A 25,863-nucleotide genomic window follows, 5' to 3' on the forward strand; every position below is an offset into this window, starting at 1 on the left:
CAGTAGCAAGTGTTTTTAAGAACTACTCTTCACATTAGTCTATGATGCCAAGGCATTTGCTGGGTTATTATCCTTACTCCATTCTTATTCTGTTATTGATATTACTCCTTTTACTATTCCATTTAGACTCATAGAATCACAGAACAGCCAAAGGACCATCTGGCACCCTGTCCAGTCACATCTTGAAAACCTCCAGCGGTGGGGATTCCACCACATCCTTGGGAAAGTTGCTCCAGTCATTGATTGTTTTCACTCTGAAAAATGTTGTTCTGATATCAAGGTGAAGTCTCTCCTGGTGCATCTTCAATCCATTGCCTCTTGTCTTCTCTGTGCTGCTCACTGTGAAGACACATACCCTGTCCTTTTTGTAGCAACAAGCGCTGAGTAGTGTGGGATGATCACATCTCTATCTCTGCTGATTAAGTTCCCATAGATGCAGCCCAGGGTCCAATTTGCATCCCATGATGGCTGCTGACTGCTGTTCAGCTGTGGTCCCTCAGGACCCCATGGTCTCTTCCAGTGTGACAGCTCTCAGCCACACAAATCCCTGCCTGTATTGGGCTCTTTGGGTGCACTGTCCCAGAAGCAGGGCCTGGCTCCTGTCTTTGTTAAACATCACAAAGCTCTTGGCCTATTCCTCCAGCCTGGTCAATTGGATACTGAACAAAATAAAAAGCAGTGAAAAAAAAAGTATTCTTTCAAGACTTGGGTGCTCTGCATACTCTACCAATGCTGGTAGGTACTTAACCTCCCTCATCTTCCCATCAGCATTTGGAGGGAGTCTTCATTGCCTCCCCATTAGGGGTGATGGCAAACTAGGAACAGCCTGTATGCATGAACATCACCCACCCAGATCCCATCCTAGCCATTCCTGTAAGGCCCAGGAAACGTTCCTCATTTTCACTCATTCTTACAGGAAGAAAAGCAAACCTCAGCTCAGTCCTTATTGATTTTCCTAGCCAAAACCACAGGAAAACCAAACAGGCCCAGTAAAGGATGGCTGGCTGCACCTTAGTTATTGCTTATCTGCGAGAAAATGGAGTAAATCAGATAAATCTAAGAGAAGAGGAGGGGAGGGCTGTGCTCTTTGCAGTTGTTCATTTAGCTTAGGTGAGTGCTAGATATCGATAGATGCCTTCAAATTTCAATTTTTAAATATGTTGCCAAAGGGGTGGGAAAGCATATGTGAAAAGGAGCATGATTGATGTGAACATTCTTGCCTATTTCACTTCACTTGTCCATCGTTTTCTCACTTCTTTTAGTTCTAACAAATACACACATACTGCTGGTGATTCTATGTTTGTGAAAAAAATGATATGTTTGGCACATGAGAATGGTCATGTGAAGTCAAGACACAGAATTCTCCTGATTAATATATAATTATTAATTTTGTGAACTGTCTCTAGAATCTGAAATGTAATAAAGCAGATGTCTTTTCTCTTCTAACCTCTTGTGCTGTGAGGACAAAACCTGATGAATTTTTCTTGACTCTCCTGAATTGAGTCTCCTGAATAGAATTAATTACCTTAAAAAATTGCTCTCTGGGAGACCTAATTCTCTTTTATTATGAACTGCTGACATATTTCTAATCTGTTGTTGAGACAAATGATTTTAGAATCTTTACTTCTTTTTCCTCAAAAGCCTGCTGCCTTTCCAGAGAGATTTTCAAGAAGCAATGACTCAGAATCCCTCATTTCTACCTTTCTATGTTGTCTTCAAATGTAAGAGCAGACTGCTGGCAAGGAAGAGTGATGTTTGCACTTGCAAGGGAGGTGGCACTGTAGGAGTCAAGAGTATGGGATGTACATGCCTTTGTGTCAAAACTAGGATTAAAATTGGTTCTCCAAGCTGCCTGCTGTGGTGGGTAGGAAGAAGGGTGGCATATCAGCAGCTCTGTATGGAGGTTTGAGAGCATTGCTTTATCACTGAATTTATTCTGTATTTATTTATTGGCACTGATTGCCAATCATCTTGGCACCTTCAGGGAGGTCAACCACCTCTTCAGACTGGCAGGTTGAGCAAGGGAGGAGGGCAACAGAACTGCAAATGTGTCACAGAAATTCCTGATGACTTTAGACCTTTCTTAGGCTTGTGCACATTTAATAAATGCAGTCAAACATCGTGGTGATGTGGCTTACTTATCATAGAGTCACTAGGGTTGGAAAAGACCACTAAGACCATCTAGTCCAACCACCAATCCATCACACCATGCCCACTGACTATATTCCTAAGTGCCACATCTACACAGTTATTGAGCACCTCCAGGGATGGTGTGACTCCACCACCTCCCTGGGCAGCCTGTGCTACTGCCTCACCACTCTTCCTGCGAATAGATTTTTCCTAATATCCAGCCTGCGTAGTGAGTACTGGAGCTCATAATAAAAAAGAATTAGGTCTTCTAGAGGGCAATTTTAAAAAGTAATAGATTTTATTTGGGAGGGTTATCTGTTATTTCTTGATTCAGACCTCAACATCCCCACCAGGGGTTGCAGTAGTCTACATACTAATGTAATCTGGAACATAGGTTCTGGTTCAGTTTTTCCTCCTTCAGGGAATCTGGCTTACATGGACCAGGGACAGTCTGCAGACTGGACCAGTGCATGGCAGATTTGACAGATGCTTTAGTGCTGGGGACTACAGCAGCCTTCAGACATGCTGAGAAGCCCTTGTGATGTGGAGTTATTACTTCATGTGCTTTAGGAGGTCAGAATCTGAAGCACTCGATTCCTTGTTAACATGTAGTTAATTACCATTTGAAAATTCTTTTTTTTTTCTCAAATAAATTTAAAATAATAGATAAGAAAACACATGTATTTATTTAACCAGGTTTATTTTTTTATTAGATTTATTTATATATCTAACTAGTTCTTAATTCGAAGCACTCAAAATAGTTCAGCTTGCGTCAGATCTATACAGTTTTTTAACAGTTTTATGAGCTGTATGATCTTCAGATCTTTGCAATAACCTCATACTTCCACCAATATGCTTTGTCTCACTATGTCTTGTTATGGGAAGGGTGTGCCAGATATCTTGCTCAGCTCAACCATAAAGAGACCTGAAAGGCTGTATTCACTGGTTTCTATCTCTGACAGATAGTAAGTTGCCTTTAACATGGCAATGACTTCAAGTACAGAGGTGTATGACACTAGCAGACATGTCATGAGTGGCACAGATTTGTGAGCTGCTGCTCTAACCTTGAAGACATACCATGCAATTAAATGGGTCAAATGAGGCAACAAGGCTGCTGCTAAAATTTTGTGCTGAGGTCTTCCTATTTGATTAAATTAAAAATCTGCCTCCTTTGTGATATTCAGAAATATTAGGTTTATGCATTCCCAGGTGGGATTTGCATCTGCTCCATTAGGAAGAAAACAGCTTTATCTTTTTCTTGTACCAACATGCAAAGAAGTTTTCTGGAAAAGGAAATCTAATTTAAAACAGTTAACACAGTCTTTACAGCTGAGTCACATTCCTGATCACTTCATGTTTCTCATGTTGTGTAAAACAATAAATATCAAGATTGAGGTTTCTGTTCCTGGAGCCAGGCTCCCAAGCACTAGATGAACTATTTAGTATCATATTGTTTAAGACCTTTTTTAAAAGCTGGCCCTGAGCCTTTCTTTGCAGAACATCTTGCTTTTCTGCTCCAGTTTTGAAAAAGATTTGATCTGTCTTCTTGCTGATGAGATTCATGGAACAGAGGGGTTCCTGGCAAATTTGTGGGTGTACTTTGTTAGGACATGAATTGCAGGTGTTCAGAAGTCTGGAGCGTGGACAGTGATGCTGTGCTGAGAGTAGATGAAGTCCGTGTTCCAGAATATTGTCTGCAGATTGAAAATAGACATAAATATCTTATTTAGAAGAAGAGCAGAATGAACAGAACTCAGTAACGGTACTACATAAAGCACCATGATCAGAGATGTATCATTATTTATATTAGAGTTGACTGAAAAGTTACCACTGTCTCAGATAAAGTTGATTTGAACTCATAACATAGTACAGTCACCACAGTGTTGTGATTTGACTGCTATTCAGCTGTGTTGAAGTCCAACCTAAGGGTTAGATTAAGTCGTAGAGAATCATTCCATGTACTTAGATGCTGGGTCAGGTACTATAGCTTACGCTATGGATATTAAAACATTTTCATAATGTATGACATAAGATGTCACATTTTTTATGTGGGTACAGATTACAATTTCTCAATATTTCTATGAAAATACCTGTAGTGCAATATCTAACAAAATAGTCATTGCTATTTTTTTAATAAATTTGACATAGAGAAACGTGAATTCATAAATCAGTATTCCACCATAAAATCCCTAATAGAATATAATCTGTCTTTGTCTCCGTGACTTTCTCTTTTTCTGAGGAATAAAGATTGGAATTAGTGCATTCCTATACAAAAGGGATTTTCCTACTAATCCTGTTTCCGTGGTGGTATGACAGATTTAAAACAAAAGAGAGGCAATGCAGGATGGATTAACAAATATAAATACTCCAAAAGAATGTGAGATTCTGGTTTGTCAGGGAGCATGGATAGGAGCGCGTGGCAATGGAAAAGCACTCATCTCATGCACTACAGACTTGAACTGCTGGACAGTTAATACAATTGATGTAAAAGGCCAATGTAGGAAGAAATGGGCTTGCTCCTGCAATTGTAGTATGCTGGATGTGCAGTGACATTATACCTGGGGAAATAAATTATTTAGGTCGATCTGAGCGGGTCAGCAGAGAAATTGCTGTGACTAGACACAAAATGTCTTCCAGTATTTCAAGTACATTTTTTTGTTTGTTTGCGGCTTTCCATTTATCTGTGAAAGAGGGACTAGATCAGAGTTTTCAGAGTGTTCCGTTGTGCCTATATCTGGCTGATAGATGACATTTTTGAAAAAGGGAGAGAGCTGCTCATGTGACATCTACAGCATTGTTTTATTATGTTTGGTGGCAGGAAATGGCTGTTTTCTGTGAGTGATAGAATAGTTACGATTAGATTGCTCCTTAGGTGCTGTCATAGCATGAGCTGGTCCTTTAAAAGATTTGGGTTAAACTTTACTTAATGCAGCCTTTTAACCTCAGCAATCTTATCTAAGTAATGAGAGCTGAGGAATCAGTGTCTACACACATGTATATAAAGTGCTATAAATGTGCTTGAGTTGCAGGTATTGTACATGTGATAGGTATATGTGATAGAAAATATGTTGTTTTATTTCCTAGTTATGTGTATAGGTTCTTCAGCCTCTGCTGAGCAGATTTTGATGTTATTGCTCACACCAGAAAAGAGATGTCAGTGGCCATAGTGACTGTCCAAAAGACCCAGACATTTCCTAATGTTTATAGAAGACAAACATTGCACACAAGTGCTAACATAAAAATCTGGAAATGACTGAAAAATCTTCTTTCAGTAGGCAGGAAGCCTGTCATCAGCCTAGAATATTTTCTTCTCATACATGATCTTTAGGGCTAACCTTTCCAATTTGGGCTATTATATGATTCTGTGATTCTATGTATTACTTAAGAACTAAATCTGTAGTTAATAGGAGAGCCTTCTGTACAGCTCCTTCCTCAAACACTTGCATATTCCTCAGATGTCCTTGAATCTCTCCAGGAGGTGTTAGATTTTCCCAGTCCATCCAGGGAGCAGACCACCCTACAGCCATGTAGACCTCTACATAGGTTTTCATTAGCTCAGTTCCAATACTTGTCAGTCACTATATTTCAAGTCATTTATTTTCCACTGACATTTCCATATGCAAAAGATATTTAGACTCTTAGATAGCATTTGATTTAGATCACAACATAAGAGTAAGAGGGCAAAACAGCTGAACTCTGGCTTTGCTAGATAGCAGAGAAGATTTCTGGCATTTTCAGCCTATTGTGATATACTTCTTGTGCCTATGCTTGGAAACAGCACAAAATTAATTTATGTGTTTCTGTCCTTGTAATAGTGACCTGATGAACTTAGGTTATGGGCTCCACTAATTCTATGTACCCTGCAGTTAGAGGTAGAATAAATGTGTAAAATTGATAAAGCTGAGCTTTTTGTTTGAGCCAATTGCTCCAGGGAAGTGAACATTCTCTCCCATTGAAGGAAATTGCTGCAATTTGAAGACATTAAATGTTTAATCATTTGTCACTTGTCTCACTTGCAAATACTGCAGATGGTTATGTTGTTTATCAAGAAAGACTCTCAGAGAAATGCAAAGTGGTAGAAAGTTCTCTTAAAGTTTTTCTGAAGACAAAGAACAGCTTGAGAATTGTAAGATTTTTTCCACCTGAGCTGAACTGTTAAGTCTGATGTTTGACAGGTAAATTAATAGAAGAGGTTGGCTAGTTTCTGTCGGTAATTCAAATATCTATACAGTGAATGATTTTTTTCCTTTCACTTATGAAAACATACATCTGGAAAATATAAGTGAAATCAGCTGATGTCTTTGCTGTAAAAGTAGTGTGAGAACAGCCTGCATGATTTTCACAGGGCTGTTTGTCTCGTGGAAAGCAGTATAAAGGTGGAAATGTAACAATAACTCTAAGACCATTTGGGAAAAGGGAAGATGGGAATCATTGACCTTATGCACAAGCAGAAGTCCTGACTCCTTTGCACAGAGTCTTGTAGGTTGCACTGTACATCAGTATGTAACAAAGATTACATAACACAAATCACTGTAGCATTATTAATCAGGGCTTTTCTCTTTTGGATTGAACATGTAAGCCAGCTGTAATAGTTGGCCAGTTTTCTCCTGCTCCTTTTTTTGTTTGCTAATGTTAGGGATGAATGTTAAGCTAACCAACCCACTTTCATTATTGATATGTCACTCTTTATTTTCAAATTCCTGCTTAAAAATCAGTTTTGAAAAATCACCACTTTCCCATGGGTGAGAAGCAGCTGGATTCTAATCAGAGCCGTGGGAAGCTGTCTTGTCTCACTGCTGAGAACAGTGAGGTACAGTCAGCAGGGCAGGCTGCAAATATCAAGGACAAGATAAAAACATCTTTTCTGTGGATAAGCCTGTACAAAAATCCTGATGAAATTACAGCTCCTACTGATTTTCCTCCTCTGATAACAGGGCATCGGTCTCTGGGGATGGTGGGATAGCACTGGCATTGAGGAGGGATGAAGGAAAGCTATTGCAGCCTTTTCTTTGTGCTCATGGCCCAAGCTGAAGCACTGTAGCTCTCCCTGAAGGCAATGTCCCTTTTCTTTTCTGTTGTAGCTGCATCTCTGGACCAGACATTGCCGCTTGCTACCAGCTGCAGGTGGGTCTTGGCACCTGGACAAATTCAGTTCTGTGCTTTCTTCCACTAATCAGGAACCAGCCAGGCTCCTATGCAGGTAGGGGGGCTGTTCAGATCATTCCTGTCATATACCTGTCTGCCCTTAGCACACGTGGAACAGACATTGAGCTTCTTGAGCCCTGTCATGTAGATGCCATCCTCAGTTTCTTACATTTCTACCATTTTGTTAAAGCTTTAATTCCTCTGTAAAAAGGGAATTTAGTAGTTTTTCCCCTCATTTTCCTTTCCTTCCTTCCTGCTTTCCCGCTTTTCTACTTTACTACTTTTCCTGTAAGTTAAACTCTTAGTACAGACAGGGAGCCCTGTCAGTGGCTTCACTCCTCCACTTTCCCAAGGGAATAAACTGATAAAGGAATATATATTAATGCTTTATTGCATTGGCCACTCACATTAACAATGTGTTTCCTCTCTGTAAATCTAAGGGTTCCCATGGCATTTTTCCCTGGTGGTGCTGGCCAAAATTTCCTCCCCTTGCTGCTGCCCAAGTTGTTGTGGTCACACTGAGCTGTCACTTTCTTCTCCAGGAAACAGCTATATCTGCATATGTTGTCTGTATAATAAATGTATTATTGAAACTTACAGAAAGAAAGAGACAACATAAACATAAGATTTATTATCTCTCATTATAGTTACAGTTTCCAAGCTGTAGTGCAACAACATACAAGCATGCTGAAGCAGGACTAATTCTGCGATTTTGTTAGAATAAAAAGAAAACATGCTACATCTGTTGTTTTGGTTTCAGGGGTAGTTCACAGACATAAATGATGTGACCAAAGAGTCCATCTCATTGTTGTTTTGTATAACTGCTTAGTACTATCTCTTCTAACCACACCCTCAAATTTAAAGTCAGCAATTTTATTTCCATCTATGCTGTATTTTGTTATGCATTCCATGTTTCCTAGGCTATAAGCCATCACTTTTCAGCTGTGCACTTTGTACTGTAGTTATGACCACCGCAGCTCTTGCTGCAGGGTTTCCTTCTCACAGATGGCAGCTGCTTTTTCAAATATTACTGTGCTTTATCCGCTTGTTTTTGGCCACCACATCCGCATGCATATACCAATTGCTTTGCTAAGGCTTTATTCTAGCATTACTACATTCCTCAAGAAAATTTGCTGTGTGGCAGAAGAGAGCATGAAGATTATTATTTCTAGCAGGGAACAAGGATGTTATTAAAGAGAAGAAATGATAATAGCCCCAGAGAGTCTGTTTTTCTGAGAATCCTGCTTACCTTGGCCTTACAGGTATGGATTTAGAAAATGACTGTAGTCATCCTTGTAAAGCACCTTATTACCACAGGGATTCAGCAAATTATATGTGTTACCACTGAATGACATTTAGTCACACACGTAGTCAACGAAAGCATGGACAATTATTTCCATCTTTAAAAAGAGCATGCTATGAATTAAGTGTTTTGGAATTTTTTTTTTTTTCAATTCTGTACATATTTCTAAACTTAGTTCATTGTATTTAATCAAGCTGTTTTTCATTTTAAGTAATATAATTTAAAAAACGGAGGCAGTAATTGCTGAGAAAGCAATTTTAAAGAATGTTTCCAGCCATGGGAGACTTTCTTGATGGTTGGTATTTGCTATATAATTAAGCATTTGACACTTACCAGGTTTCAGTACTAGCGAAGAACTTGCAGTTCTGAGATACACCCTTCTCTGTGAGCAAGACAAAGACAAAGCGATACAGCTGTCTATTTTCTGGTTTCTGCTTTTGAAGCAGTCTTATTTTAAATACAAATGGTCTTCTTTAAACACAAATATGTGTTGAATAGGATGAGGAATGGGAAATCCATGTGCATCTTCAGCAATCCTATAAATGCTGACGCACCCTGAACCCTGGTATCTGTTCCTATGTCTGGTAGACAAAGATAGAGAAAGATCATTTTATTGCTCAAGTATTTTCCCTTTTCTGTTTTTTATTTTTCTGACTGAAATCAATATTCAGGGCTAATGGATGAGGATGCCTGCTGTTGCTGCCTAAAATGCTGACCTTGACTATCAATACATTTAGCTTGGAGCATTTGTGATGTCAATTACTATGATAATACTTCAGCATATACTGCCTGCAGAATGTCTAGGTTATTGGGTTAGAGTTCCCCTCCAACCTTATCTTTCTGACTTTGCCTCTTTTTATACTCTGTAACTGCTGGAGAGTCTGAACCCTGGGGCAGAACTGTGCTAAGCAATTATTGTATTAGAATTGGGTGAAGGATGTTTTATGTTTTGTTTTGTAACTCGCTGGTCATTTTGCAGATTCAGAGGGACAACCAAGCTGTTCTGAATGATACATTTCTTCTTCTTCTCAGGAAGTGCTTTGTTTTGATGTTTAAAAAAAAAAAAAAAAATGTTTAGCTTAATGTTTTCACTGTGGTTTGTAATTTTGATGAGCAAATTTACTGTATCTAAATGAATTTAGAATTGCTGATTGTACTTGCCAAAAGGTTGCATTTAAGAAATACCAGGTAGCCAAGAGTTTTAACATTGCTAATCTCCAACTGCTTTCAAAATGGTATCTTTCTCCCTTCTCAATGTTTTCTTCAATGTGAACTGCCCAATCAGTGTTTTTTCTTGTTCTTACCTGAGCTGAATAACACTGCACATCCCTGTCGCAGATAGTACTGATGCTTCTTGTCCCTTGCTTGTCAGACTGTTGCAGAGCTTCCATACCAAATTACCTGGTTGACGTAAAGACTTTTTAACCTTAATATCAGATTGATCCCTGTGACCATAAAGGTTCTAAATAGATCTAAGAGATTACTGACTTCACTCCAGAGCTACAGAGGATTTTGTCAGTTTCTGTGCAAAGTAACAGTACATAGACTGTTATAAATGATGGCTTTTTATTCATAGGGCGGTCTTGAACTGCGGCATCTAATCTTATTAGAGAAAATTAGTCCTGTCTTGGAGCTTTAAAACCTGTTTGTGGGGCCCACAAGCTGTCAGTCAACTGAAACCTGTCACGAAGGTTTACAAAGACTGACTACGAACTAGTAAAGAATGACAGCTATTGTGCATTACTTCATTGCCTCCAGATCTATCCAGATCTGCTTTACTTGCAGATTAGAAAGAGCCTGAAGGCTACAGAGTGCTTTGTGTGATACGATATTTAAGACAGTTGTTAGTATTGATGTTATTTGTATTATTTGACATTTTTCTCAGAAGAAAACGGCTATAAATAAGACTATGAAAAGATATTATTCATATGTTCTTGTGTCAGTTGAAAAGTTTATTCCTCAGTCCTGTGATAACCAATACATTTGCACACATATGGCACTGTTTAAAGGGTTTTCAAATGCCTCTTGTAGTGCTGAATAAGCAAGTTCTGACCTGAAGCTCTTCAAGGTAATTGAGAGCTTTTCCATTGAGTTCAATGGGCTTTGGGCTAGGGACATTACTGAATTTAATCTTAAAACTACTTGGACTCTTGTTATTCTCATATACTAGCAGAGTACTGAGACAAAAAAAATGACATGACGTGCTGTCAGTAACACAAGGAATTGGCAAAGACAGTATAAGAACTCAGTGTTTTTGATGCCAGCTCTATTATTCAATCATTTCTGGTGTCTGCTCTCAAAACAAAAACAAAACAAAACAACAACAACAACAAAAACAAAGCCAACAAACCCATTAGTAATAGTAAGAAAAAAAAAACCTAGTGAAATAGCCCTGTGAATAACCTGAGATTAAAGATACAAGATTATATTACACATTTACACATGGGCCATCCTAGATAATGACACTTCAGATATGCCCTGAGCTCTCTGGAGTTTATGATGCTCCTGGGGATACTGTTCCCATGGGATGAAGTGATGTACTCTACTCTTCCTTGGCCTGTGCAGCAGTTTCCTAATACTGCCTGGGATCAGATAGGCGGGCATGAGTCACACTCAGCACCAACATTTTTGTTCTCTGAAGGTGCCCAGGCAAAGCTGAGTAACAGCCAGACTCCAAAAAACTGCTTGCTAGATGATGCTTTCAAGAAGAGTAAATCCCAGCAGAATTGCTGCTATGCTTGCTTCTTTCAACTATGTCTTGTGGCCTGGGACTGGCAAAAGTAGTCCCACTTCATGCTCTCCTGTAATATCCCCTCTTTGGCTTTGCAGACTGTTCTTACCAGAAGTTTTGTAAGAAAGAGGAGACTCAGGGTGTGGGCAGCCTCTCAAACAGGAGACTTTTTGAGAGCTAGCTCACTTGTAGTGGTGCTTCATAGAATCACAGAATGGTTTCGGTTGGAAGGGACCTTAAGGATCATCAAGCTCCAAGCTCCCCACTGCTGGCAGGGCAACCAACCTCTGTATCTATTACTAGACCAGGCTGCCCAGGGCCCCATCCAATCTGGCCTTGAACACCTCCAGGGACAGGGCATCCACAACCTCTCTGGGCAGCCTGTTCCAGTACCTCACCACTCTCTCTGTAAAGAACTTCCCCCTGACATCCAACCTAAATCTTCCCTCCTTCAAATTAAAACCATTTCCCCTTGTCCTGCTGTTATCTACCTTTGTAAAGAGTTGACTCCCCTCCTGCTTATAGGCTCCCTTTAGGTACTGGAAGGCTGCAGTGAGGTCACCTTCTCTTCTCCACGCTGAACAAGCCCAGCTCCCACAGCCTGTCTGTGTAGGGGAGTTCCTCCAGCTTCTTTCTGTTGGAGCCCCTCCTGCAGCACTAGAGTGGTGGGCAGATGCTCCTCCAAGCTCCCTTCAACCAATTGACCACTTCAGAGCTCCATGCAGTTTTTTATGTTGTACTTGTCATAAGTCTAGCATTGTTTGTTGTAATTTGCCTGATAATTTACAATCTGTACTTTTTTATTTTTTTTTTCCTCTGTGGCTTTATTTTTCAGTTGCTGTCTGTCAGCCGGAGGGAAGGAGGCTGTTGCTTATTCTGTGCCATCTCTGTTAGATCTGCTGGATTTGAGTCCTCTGAAATATGTGAGTATGCTATTCTCCTCTGATATGGATATGCTTATTGCCTTCTTTTTCATATGGCTGAAGAGCACAATCTGTCCAGTTCCAAAAGGTTTTAGACTGTCAGCACTAGGCTGAGCAATAACCTTCAGGAGAAAGCTTTCTTCTTGCCAGATCCTCTTCAAGCCCAGGTGTTCAGACATACAATGAATGCTATTCATTTACTATTTGGAGAAGAAAAATGTGGTTTCTGATAATACTACTGCAGGTTGTTCCAGGGGTTCTTAGCCATTTTCTCTGAAGTCGGAGGAAATTAATGCTGTTTTCTTGCAGAGATGATCCTGCCAGTTGGCCAGTGCTGTCTGTGTGAACTAGTCAGGTCAAAGAAGATGAGAAGGAGAGGAAGCTCCTGCATAAAGATTGCAAAACCCCTGAGTATATTCACCTTCCTTTCTTGACCTCCACACTGATTTGATTTGAGGCTACCTCATCATTATATTGAATGTGATTTACATTGTTCATTAATTAATAAGCCAGAATTATATTAAGAATCCATGACTGCACTGTTAAATAATGGCTCTGTCAAGTTCTCACTGAAGTCTTTAGGGATAAGGCCCAAGGGGCATAACTTAGATTAATTCCATCCATATCATCTGCCACTACCTGAAAGGTATGACCTAGCTGATGAGTCATAATTGGCTATAAGGAATTGTGACCAGGTCCTAAGTTTGGCAAACAAAAAGAAACTCTGAATTCAACGGACCTGGGAGGCCTTGATAAAAACTTCCAGTTAAGAAGAGAGCACAGTCTTCAGCTTTGGCTTTGTCTGATATTTTTCATTTATATGTGCTGCAACCTTGAGAAAGCTTTGGAAAGCAAGAGTCTTTACTTACAATACTGTGGGAAGAAGAGCTTAATATGTGCTTGTGTGGGGACACAAGAGATGCTGAGATGTGAACAAAACAAGTTCAGATCATAAGAAACAGATAAAAACTAGCCAAAGGTCTTTAGGTAAAAAAGAGAAAGGAATAGTAAAGAACAAGAAATGAAACAATGTCTTAAGTAAATAGATAATATTGCAACCACATCAGCTCAAGCTAATCAGAGAGAAGTGGAAGAATTGAGAGGGCTGGAGACACCCCTCCATTAGCTTTGCCAACGACTACCTGTTCTCCAGTCTTATGAGAGAGGAGAAACTGCAATACAGTTTATTTGCATATCACCAACCCAACCCAGCTGAGCTGGTGAATGTCTCATGCACTTTTGCAATGAGAGTTTGCATCCATTTAGATGCAGTTATGGGCATGCATGAGAATGTGTAAAACACAACAGGTTTTTTTTTTTTTTTTTTTTTTTTTTTTTTTTTCTGTAGTCAGTGCTGCTTTTCCTTTAGCAGAGATAAAACAGAGCTTGGAATGAGATCCAGACATGCTTTTTTGATATTTTGTGCAGCAGGCCTTCTGAAACAAGTGCCTGACTTCCATAATGAGCTGATGGAGACATAGAGTTTCCTCTTTGCAGGAACAACCAATCTGCCTTAGTTTGAGAGTTCTCTTGTAGGTATGAAGAAGTCCTTTGGCTTTGCTACCCTTCTGTAGCTCTTGATTGGAGGAAGTGATATTCTAATATCTAGTTTCTGAGATGGGGACAACAAAGGTGCATTTGGCATGTTCAGGGCTGTCAGGGTTAGTTCTAAATATGTTGTCTCCTGGAGATGTGGAGCCCTCTGCCTTACATATACCTTGCCTGTTAAAGAACTGGTCTTTAATAATGGCAGTGTTTTCCAGCTGAATAACTAGAGAAAAGTTTAATAAGTTGGCTTTGTGATCTCTGCAACTTACTGGAGAAGGCCCTGTTTGTTAGCTTGAAAGAGCTCTGTGGCTGACAGCCACAGCTTTGGTAGTTAAGGCTTGAAAATGCATTTTAAACTGAGTCATATCTATATCTTAGAGGGAAGGCAGGCTATTCCATGAATATGTGAGTGTTTTATGTAGCTGTTTGGTGAATACATGTATCTTTCTAAATTGCTGGTGTTAATTACCAAAGCAAAGATGGAAGGATGATGTCTTTCCGGTACTTAGTTAGGTCTGATTCACATTGGTGCTCTTGGTTGAATAAGATCGAGTATTCCTGCTAATGGATGCTTTCCATGAACCAGCCATCATGGAAGAGTGATGCATTACTGTGCATTTTCACTAGTGGTTTCTTTTTTGTAGTAATTGCACAGCTACCAAGAGAGGTAATTGTTGGTTTACAGATGTTACCGCTGTGGTCAGAGCTACTTGCTCCCACTTGCTGTTTTAATTTAATTCTCGTCTGATCTTTCCTTTTCATTTATTTAAAATTATGAAAGCAGTTTCTACATTTAACCACACAAAAGAAAAACAAAAGCTGCTTTAAAAGCCTGATTGATTTTGAGCATTGTAAAAGTGTAGCGAGGGTAGCTACTTGGGAACAAAGCGTGCTCAGTGATCACGTAGAAAGCTCACACACTGGAAGAGAAAGCAAACTGAGATTGCTATACTTTTTTTCATAATCCACAAATAATAAGCACAGGGAACAAACAAAAGCACATTTCATCAGTACAGAAGCGTTTACTCTGACCAGAACACACAGGTTTTCACTGTTGCCTCCACAGTATGTCTCTGGAAAAAGAAAAAACTGAGAGGCGTTCTGCACAGTCATGCAGAGGAAGTGCCCCTGGCTCATTGTGCTTTCTCACATGCCTGAAGGTGCTCTGCACGTGAGCATTAGCAAGAATAGACCGTATGTTAATGACTTACTAACCTCAAAGCCCAGTCCATACACTGTAAGCTACCACTGTCACCTTTCTTTTGTGCACTGTTACAGCAAAAACTGAGCGAAAAACCATCATTTCAGAAAATGTCAGGTATAAGTATCAAGATGTGGTCTGTGGAAAGTCAGTTCATACATTTACCAAAAAGCCATTGTGAGAAAACACGTATGTGTTTTATCCTGAAATCAGGATAAAAATAATATATAAACATACTCACTAGCCAAAAATATGATGTTCTGTGATCATGAAAGGTGCTTGAAAAACATTAAGAATGGCAAAGCAGATTCTTTCCTACCATAAAAAGCTTTGCTCGACACAGGAGGGCTTCATGACTGATGGAAAATATGAGAAAGGTAAACACAGTAGAATGAAATCACCCAGACTTATTTTGAAATGAAGTTCTGGGTTTTCAGACTGCAGTTCTGCTGCATACTGTATTTGCATGAGAGCTGCAAAGCTAATGAATCCCTATGATACGGATTTTGATAGGACAAGGGGGAATGGTCTTAAACTGAGACAGGGGAGGTTTAGGTTAGATCTTAGGAGGATGTTTTTCACACAGAGGGTGGTGACACACTGGAACAGGTTGCCCAAGGAGGTTGTGGATCCCCCATCCGTGGAGGCATTCAAGGCCAGGTTGGATGTGGCTCTGGAGGGGAGATAAATGCATGGTCTACTGGTTGGCAACCCTGCCCATGGCAGGGGGGTTGAAACCAGATGATCACTGTGGCCCTTTTCAACCCAGGCCATTCTATGATTCTGTGATTCTATGATAGGTCAATAAGCTGACACTTTGCATTTTTCAGTGATTTTCTTGTGGTTTTAAATTTTCTTTAGTCATTTCCTCATCTCTTTTTTGTTGCAATGGCTTTGATAATTCTCCATATATGCTGCTTCTTTACCCTGCTGTTAGCCCTGAAAGGAAATGGCAGGCCCCCTATCTGGCTTGTTAAGCTCTTGAAGCTTGCTGCATCCTGCATGCAGCATGTTTCTGATTATGCAGACAGCAGAGACATTCGAGCTCACAGCTGCTGTGGTGCTGCCAGCTCAATACACCCACAAAGCACAGCGAGCCTTTTGTGTAGGTTCAGAAATCAGATTTCTCTTGTCTAGAGGGCAGTCTGCAAAATAAAATTTCCTAACATGAGAAGTCCTCCTGGAGCTTGCAGAGATATGCATTTATCAGCATATTTAACAAGGCAACAAGAAGCTTTCAAGGCTGAGTGACAAGAAGTGGTTCCCTTGCTTCATATTGCCACTTCCCCTCTAGCTCTCCCCCACACCAACCTACAATCCACACACGATAAGGCACAACATATGTTTCTCTTTAGACTTGCCTGCAAAAATACCAAACTCTTAAAAGACGCATCAGTTGTGGACATAAAGCTGTCAGAAAACAGTTATCAGCTGTATCTCTTTGTGATTTTATTAAGTCATTTGGGTCCTGATAACTTTGCAGATACCCTCTGTAGTGGAAATAATCAAGAAAGCGATAATCCAATTTATTGATAAAGCGTGGAGTCTGACTGGGTCAGTTTGAAGCCCACTCAGCTCTCAGTCTGGGGGATGGTTGCACTGGTATTTTCTGTCCTTTTTTTTCTTCTTTTGTATGGCTGATATGACTCAATCTATATTCTTTCCTTCCCTCTGATGTAGACAAGCTCATTTTTTTCTCTCCACTATACCACACACGCAGCTTTAGTCTGCAGTAATTGTCAGCTCAGTGGCCAAGAGAGGGAAGTGGGGTACAGGGAAGGATCAGTGTCATGAAGAGCAGATGAGAGCCATCCTTTCACTAACATTTGCTCTACCACTTTCCCAGAAAAGCTGAGTTAGGGGTGAGCCTTGCAGGAGGCTAATAAGCTGCACTGGCAGCATGACTCTGACTCTACAAGAGTATGAGTCTATAAATTCATAAGAACTGACATACATAGAAAGGCAATTGCATGTGCAGAATAAATTGACATTTTGAACAATCTGGGCTCATCTCTGTGCGTTTTTTTTCAACTGTCAATGATTCCCTTAGAGACTGCATTTGATGGGACCAAATTTCACCTGATAATAGCCTAGGGATAGATTTTTTTTCCCATTGCTCCACATTCTTTCACATTGCTTCCACATTGCTCCAGAGGAAGGAGTATTGGAGTTTAAGGAAGATAACTTACGCTAACTTTTTGTTTATTTTGTTTTGTTATTTTTTGTTTGGTTGTTTTTTCCTGTTTTGTTGTTGTTGTTGTTTCTTATTTTGAAAAGCAATTTTAAAAGAGATATTTTGTGGAGACATTTCAAAAAGCCACTAAAAGAATAACATGTTAGGTTGAGTGGCAGGTCCTAGCACTGACTGGACTGGAAGGACCTGTGGAAAGGAGAGACACACAGATTTCCTACTGATCCTGTGCAAAGACTGGAACAGCTTTGCTTTGTGTGTTCACCATCAACCTGACTGAAGCAAATGAAGTTGATAATAGCTGAATGAGGTGTTCCTCATGGAAGACAAAGAAAGAGTAAAAGTTTTAAAAATGTGACTCTCCAAATATTTTTAATCAAGTCAAGAATGATGACTGGAGAGCTGGTGTAGAGGAACCTGATGAGGTTCAACAAGGGCAAGTGCAGAAGAGGAATAACTGCATGCATCAGTACAGGTTGGGGCTGACCTATTGGAAAGGAGCTCTGCAGAGAAGGACCTGGGTGTTCTGGTGGACAACAGGGTGACCATGAGCCAGTAATGTGCCCTTTTGGCCAAGAAGCCCAGTACTGTCCTGAGATGTATTAAAATGAGTGTGGCCAGCAGGTTGAGGGTGGTTATCCTCCCCTTCTACTCAGCCATGGTTGGTGAGGCCACATCTGGAGTATTGAGTTCAGTTTTTGGCTCCCCGGTTAAAGAAAAACAGGGAACTTCTGGAGAGAGTCCAGCAGAGGGGCACAGAGATGATGGGAGGCCTGGAGTATATCCCTTCTGAGGAAAGGCTGAGAGACCTGAGACTGTCCAGCCTGGAGAAGGGAAGGCTGATCAGTGCTATATCTAAAGGGTGGCAGTCAAGTTGTTGGGGCCAGGCTCCTTTTGGTGGTGCTCAACGACAGGACAAGGGACAATGGGCACAGTCTGGAACACAGTCTATCTGAACATGGAAAATAACTTCTTACTGTAAAGGTGACAGAACACTGGAACAGGCTGCCCAGAGAGGTGATGGTGGTCTCTCCTTCTCTGCAGATATTCAAACACATCTGGTCGCTTTCCTGTGTAACATACTGCAGGGAGTCTGCTTTAGCAGAGGAGTGGGACTTGATGATCTTCAGAGGTCTCTTCCAACCCCCACAATTCTATGGTTCTGTGACTAATTTATAAAGGCTACAACAAGAGTAGCCATTTTTTTGAGGACTACAACTATGCAAATGATTTTATATAGTTTACTGAAGATGTCCCATGGCTGTGCTTCCTTTCATTATAGGAAGGTGTCTTGAACACAATCTCTTGCCTGGAATTTACTTTAAAAAGGAATGATACTAAGTGATATCTTTGCCTAATTTCACACTGGGAATTGTGGGAGGATAATGTGTTTTAACTGAAAGTCTTAAGCTGCCAATGCCTTAGATGCTTCACTTCCTCCACTTTGTGAGCAAAACTGGGAGCTAGCAACTGACTGATGAAAGTAGCCTGAATGAAGAATTTACCTTTCTCTAAGGCAGTGTGGTGTAGGTGAGTAGGGGAAGTCCCATTGAGGTTTCATACTGTGGTAGACCATGAGGGTAAGATTACTCCCTCTTTGCATTTGACCACTGAGAACCTCTCTGAGATGATTCATACTGCTTCTGTTGGAGACCTAACTTAGGGTGTAATGTATATATTTTGCAAGTGCTGGTTTCCCTCCACTGAGCAGGCCAGGTGTCTGCCTTTTGATAGGTAAATATATTTAGTTGTAGAAATGCTACCAAAGTCAATTGACCAATGATATTTTATGTATTATTGCCATAAAACTTTTGCACAAACTGATCTTCTGAATTGATGCAAAAGCAGAGGTTTGTAACAGCAAAAACAAGCTTCACGGGAAGTTCTTCATTACAGTACAGTCTTGGCTTTCTTACTGCTGCTTTTACTTTGGCTGATTTATCCTAAGGCTATAGACTGTAGATATTTTTTCCTACCTTGTTGTTTTCATGGTATTTGCATTAGGAATATAACTATATCCTTGATATTAGACCAACCGAAATTGCTTTTATTGGAAGAAAGAAAGAGGCAATAAGACTTTCTTTTATTCCATCTGCCTATCTCATTACCTTTCTCTAACTCAGTTGAGTACGTTTTTCATTTTCCTTTCAAAGTGCACTTTGTTTCCAGTATTGAAAGGTATATTTACAAATGGTCACCATTTTTTTGGAGATGAATGAAATCCATTACTATCCCTCTTCATTTACAACTCAATTTTAAGGATGAAACTTTCAACCATGCAAAAGCATAGGCAGGTATTCCACCAGTACTAATCTGAATACACATGAGGAGGTTCGTTTTTTGGTGGGGTCTTCTTTTCCCAAAAGGAGAAAAATAAGTGCAGGGCATGGAGTACAGTCAGATATCTGTGCTCTAAAACAGGGCAAGACCACAAACTTGAAAAGTGATCCAACTAGGCAACTTTGTGGTATTGTAGGCATCCCTTGTAGTCCCTTGGAAAAATGACCAGTTACTTTTTATAGTTCATAATCACTTACAAAGGCTGTAATCTCTGGCAAGTCATATGTTCTGTCCCTATTCTGTTATTAAATGTGTATCTGTCGTATTCTTAAAATGTGGGTACCTTTGGACTTAGATTAGGTGTGACACCAAAAGAGGGGGAATGCAGAAGATGGAAGTTTCATTCTAGCTGTTCTGTGAATAACCAGTCTTTGGCTCAGTATAACAGCAAACAGGTTCCATCTAACTGGATTAGTTTGACCACTTGACCTTTGTACATGACAGAGAAATGACTGTATGCTAATAATTTACCTGGTAAGTCATTATCCATATGCTGCATATACAGGACCTCAAACATTTTGAACTGCTCTCATTACAGTCTATCCGATGACTTTTTTCTAAAGTATGATTTTAAACAGAAAACAGACGGAGATACTGTTAGGAGCTGGATTCTGGGATGTTTGTCAAATGATCGCTTCCTGAGAAATCATTGCACTTCCTCGAGTAATCATTAATAATTTATTCAAATGGAAGCCATATCAACTTTCATCTGTTTTCTGTTCTGAACTGAGCACTTGTAGGTACAGACATCTGTGCATATCAATGAATCCTTTCTCATCACTTGTGGAAATTCAAAGTTGACTTGTCAAAATCAAGCAGAAATTATTTTTGGTTCCCATAAAGAGAATGACATTGTATTGAAACAGATGGCTCTATCCCAAATTCAATAATATGTAGACAATGAGGAGCTCAGTTCCCAAAGTAAAAACTCTCTGATAGATCAAACTGTGCAAGAACTTGAGCTGTTCAGTTGACTTATTAGTATTTACTACTATTTATAATAAAAGAAAAAGTTTTATTAATCTTGAGCATAATGCAAGCAAGAGTATGGTAGAAGAATTTTTTCACTGGTGAACAGATAACTTCTGAAAATATCTGGTACTGATCTACACTACAGATTCTGCTGTTGTGTATTTAAGCCATAACTGAAAAGAAGGGCTGTTCTAAGTGGATGGATGGACTAGTCAACGATGTAAGGTGATAACCAATCAGTTTAGTCATTGTGCTTAATTGGTTTTCCCGTTGCTGCACACAAGTTGTAACAGATAAATTATTATCTGTTGTAAAGATCTGTTGGCTGTACCAGGCTAGGGAGTCACTAGGAAACTCCTTAGCCTGGTACAGCCAACAGATCATTACCCATTACTGTTTTTCCACATGGGTGAGATGAAGAACATACACATCATTCAAAGGCTATCAAAAGAGACTTCAGAGCCTTGGAATGAATTGAGGGCACAAGTCATCTTCTCATCTCTGCTTCGTGTAGTGGGTAGGACACTGAAAGAAATAGAAGAATCTAGTCTACAAACACTTGGCTTCGTGGCTGGTGCCACCACTGTAGTTTTTGTTGTTTTTCTTTTTTTGACATTCAGATGGCCTACATGGAACATAGCTTGTGGTTACCTGATAAGTTTCACCTCTCTCAAAGGGGCAAGAGGGTCCTTGGGAAAAGCTAGCTGGGCTCACTGGCAGGACTTTAAACTAGATTTGAACAGGGAGCAGGACAGAGTCAGTAATAGTGAGCTAGCTCACAGTAAGTTGTGGGACAGCATAGCTCAGTTAGAGGGACAGGTTGTTAGCAGGTGCCCCCAGATGTGCTTCCTTGAGATGTTTTGGCAATACTGCAGCACACTTGAAATCTTATAACCATGAACCAGGGACCACTGAAGCAATAGGAGAAGGTAACAGGGAAGAAAATCAAGAAATCATTGTATTTCCTTTGCGTAATCATTAATTCAAATGGAAGCCACGTCAACTGCTCTTCACACACCCCTTGAGCAGATGGGTCAGAAGATGCAGACTAGGGGTGCAACGTCCCTCCCACTGTAAGTGAAGATCAGGTTCATGACCACCTGTGAAACCTGAATATCCATAAATCTACAGGTCCTGATGAGATAAATCCCAGAGTCCTGAAGGAATTGGCTGATGTAGTCACCAGACCACTCTCAATAATATTTGAAAAGTCATGGTAGTCAAGTGAAGTCTCTGGTGACTGGAAAAAAGGCATTGTCACACCCGTTTTTAAGAAGGGTAGAAAGAACAACCCAGGGAACTACTGACCTGTCAGCCTCACCTCCGTGCTGGAGATGATTGTGGAACAGATCCTTTTGGAAACTGTGCTAAGGCACACGGAAGAGAGGGAGGTGATACAAGACAATCAGCAGGGCTTCACAAAGGACAAGTCCTTCCTGACCAGTCAGGTAACCTTCTATGATGGCGTAACATCAGTGGAGAAGGGAAGAGCCACTGTAGCAGAAATGCTAAGTCACAGCTTGAAGCAGTGATTGAGCACCTGGTGAGAAGGCATGGCCAACCCAGGGGAGCTCAAGTGCATGCAATGCACCTGAGTAACCAGAAGGGGTGGAGCCAGGATCCACAGCTTCCCAGAACTTATTTAAAGGTTGGCAGTGGAACCAATTGTGTTTTGCTGGAGATCCCTGTGTACTTTCTGAAGGTAGGCAGGTTCTTTTCTTTATTTCTGTGTTCGCAGCTGTTGTATTTGAACAAATCCTCACTTGCTGCAGCCTAGGTCCTTGCTATTCTGCTGTCATTGCTGCACTTCCCATCATGTTACACCCACTGATATCATCTATGTGGATTTCAGTAAGGCCTTTGATGGGGTCCCACATTGGAAAGAAATGGATTTGACAGGTGGACTGTTCAGTGGACAAAGAACTGGTTGCGAAATGATGCCCAGAGAGTAGTGATCAGTGACTCAATATCTGGATGGAGATTAATGATAAGTGGTGTCCCTCAGGGTTTAGTATAGGGACTGATGCTCTTTAATATATCCATCAATGACATTTACAGTGGGATTAAGTGCATTCTCAGCAAGTTTCTTGATGGCATCAAGGTATGTGGTAGAGTTGACACACCTGAGGTATGGGATGCCATTGCTGCTTGACAGGATTAGGTAGTGGGCCCAGGTGAATCTCACGAGGTTTGACAAAATTAAGTGCAGTTTTGTACCTGGGTAATAGCAACCCCTACTATCAATATAAGCCAAGGGATGAAAGGCTTGAGTACACCCCTGCTAGAAAGTATTTCAGGGTTCAAGGAGGCTCGATAGTGTCTATTTTTCTTGTAACTCATGGCTTCTTGTGGAATAAGAGCCAAATGAAAACTTGGGATCACAACCAGTTTATATTAGTCACAGAAGAGGAGTTTATTCCTTTCTTTAAGAGTTTGCAGTCTTACTTGCACTTTAACATCTGTTGTTTCATGTAATAGAAGTCAGTAGAAGTTGTTCAAAAACTTCACCACATTTAGGTATGTAAATTTCATTAAGTGTGTTGATTTCATTAATCCTCTGAGAATGTATTTGTTTTATGTGGTTAATGTGAACAACAAAGGTAAATGCAATGTGGAAGTTGAGAAAAAATGAAGCAATGGTACTCGTGGGCAAAATATAGGACCATTCTCTCTCCTCTTCAGCCATAATGATTGGCTCTGATGGAGGACTCTCCCTAAGCTGCTACATGATAAGTAATATTGCTTTTATCACAACTTGAATAAGTCTCACAAAATTCTGTTAGTTACTGATAAGGGTATTAGGAGATATGGACGTGACTGGGTAACAACTTTAGGAATACAGGGCATGAGCAGAAGTGACTCAAAAGCATGGGAGAAAAACAAAAGAAATTAAGTATGTGACTAAAAAGCAAAAAGAAGAACAGCAGGCAATTGATTTTCTTTTTCCCCTAAAGAAATTCTGGAGGAGCTGATTGCTTGGGAGATGTAGGTAAGGAGTCTGGTGCTGGATGGGGATTGCAGTGCATTCTGTACTGTGAGGCCTCAGCGTAAACAAAATGGGAGGCAGGAGCAAAATGTTTTTATAGAATTACAGAATGGTTTGGGTTGGGAGAGACCTTTTAAGATCATCTACTTGAAATCCTACCCCTGTAGGCAGGGGCACCTCCTACTAGACCTCATGCATGTAAAGAGACAACACTAATCACAAAACTAGAATCCTGAGTATTGTCCTTTCTCTAGATATGGGACATCACTGGAAGGATTACCTAGATGATTTTGTTACAGCGCCATAACTAAAATATTAAGGAAAGAGTGTAGGAGTAAGTTGAGGGTTACCTATCTTACTCTTTCACAGTAAAGATATAATCTTTTTCCCTTCTTTTTTGTATTTCAGCATCTGATAGTTTTGTGAGAAAGCACAATCATGGACCCTGGATCAGATCCTGAATATTTTCCCCCCTTTTCCAAGCCCCTTTGTTTGCCTTTTACTATGCTCTTATAGATGATGCATGCCATTTGGTTCTGTTGTATTGCACAAAACAAGATAATTCATAGTGCCATTCCCAATCAAGATGGGACATATCATAGCTTGCTCCCAGTGTGTGTTGCCAAGAGCCTTAAACTTCTGCTTCGGAGTTATAAATAATTTTTCATTTCTTTAGAATATATACAGCAGTAAACATCCAAGGGAACTCTATATTTCCAATTTGACTGATGCTGCACCCAGGAGAGCCTGTTTAAAGCTTGCTCAGGGATCTTTGCTCCAGAGATATCCTGACCAGGTTGAAGGTCAGGCGAACAGCTTTGTGTTTTTTTTGTTTTTTTTTTTTCTGAATATCCCAGTCTCATCACAGTTACTTTACATTTCAGCACTGTACCCTTCCCTGCTTGGAAGTCTCTTGTCAGGAAGGGTCATTATTAGGCTGAGGTGCTGACACAGCTGCCCATAGAAGCTGTTGTGCCCCATCCCTGGAGGCGCTCCAGGCCAGGTTGGATGGGGCCCTGGGCAGCTGAGCTGGTGAGGGGCAGCTGCACATGGCAGGGGTTGGGGCTGGGTGGGCTGTGAGGTTCCTTCCAATCCAAACCGTTCTGATTCTTAGAGTCTGTTTCAGGCAGCGTTGTATTGCTGAACTATGAGAAAAGTGTTAGCTCAGGCAAAGGACCCTATAATAATAACCGTTCTTTCCACACCCTGTATTTTTCATGTCCCATATTTAAGCTAGAAAGCTTGGTGTTTTGAACCGTGACTCACTAGTTTCATTTTATTGCAACTGGTAAATATTGTGAGCAAAAAGTCAAGCAGCTTTGTGTATAGTACAGATAAGCTGAGAGTTTTTAACTGCTGCACAGAGTAAGGGTAGATAATGTAATAAAACTTTCTAACGTACAAAGTTAGATCAATTAATCTGTCATGGCAGGCTTAGCCAGTAGGCACACACAAAAAAGCATCACTTCCTGCTTTTGTTTACATTGAGTTTCTGTGGTAGTTTCCACATTTCTGTGATTTTTCTATTAGTCATGTGGGAGCATGGGGCTTGGGCCTTGGCAACAGGAACCATGCTTCTTGTGAGGCATATAGAAATGCCTGAGCTCAACTGAGGGGAAGAGAGCCCCAAAGAATTCAGTGTGGTCACAGCGACTGGTGTGAGAGATCTCCCCTGCAGGGCCTTGGTGGGGATTACACCCTCCTGCAGATGCCCTGTAATCTCATAATCCCTAACCTATGACTTCCTTCTGATCTCCTCTCACTTTGAATTATTTAGAATTCAAGTAAGAGGAAGTTTAGGGAAGAACAACTATGAAAAGCCATTGCCATTAACCCCCTGTAACATTTTAGCCGGTTTAACAGAGCAGTTAATGAGAGCAGTGGAGGAGACGCTGGGAGGGTAGCATGGGTGTATTTCATTTTTCTTCTGTTTTTCTTACCTTCACCACATCTACTGCAGCAAACAACCAAACAAGATGTGTTTCCAATGTGCACTTAACAGTTTACATCTTACAGTTGAAAGAGAGGAGATTTTAAAATTTTTCATTCACTTAAAACTTTTAATTGATCTGGTATTCATGACACAAGAGCTTCCCTACACATACAGAAGAACAGACCTGGAAATGATCCGTTTGGTTGCTACTCAAATGTAGATCCACTTCATCACTTTTTCTTTTGCACAGAAAACTAGATAAATTTATTATAGCCTTGTAGTAAGCCTCTTACAATACAGTGAGGAGGTGGTTAGTATATCCCTTCTGCTTCTGTTTTTGTGTGTGTTTTTTAACAAATTTCAAACAGAATTTCAAATTAAAATAGATACATTTGTAAACAATAAGTAACTCTTTTATTTTTTAGGCTTTTTTTTTCACTTTGTTATTAACAAAGCTCTA

At 40.3% G+C, this 25,863-nt stretch overlaps 1 long non-coding RNA gene across 3 annotated transcripts in view; it reads left to right on the top strand.

Moving 5' to 3' along the window:
- Positions 1-7,062: 7,062 nt before the first annotated feature.
- The window catches only part of LOC149920009 (uncharacterized), a 168,850-nt gene continuing 150,049 nt past the window's right edge, over positions 7,063-25,863 (top strand). The window contains exons 1-2 of one of the 3 annotated variants that reach the window (XR_016460112.1): positions 7,063-7,254; positions 12,145-12,232. This is a non-coding gene — a long non-coding RNA (uncharacterized LOC149920009). The other 2 variants (XR_016460116.1, XR_016460111.1) reach the window with 2 other exon arrangements.

This window comes from Phasianus colchicus, chromosome 1 (assembly GCF_987193195.1).
Source record: "Phasianus colchicus chromosome 1, bPhaCol1.hap1.1, whole genome shotgun sequence".
Taxonomy (NCBI): Eukaryota; Metazoa; Chordata; class Aves; order Galliformes; family Phasianidae; genus Phasianus; species Phasianus colchicus.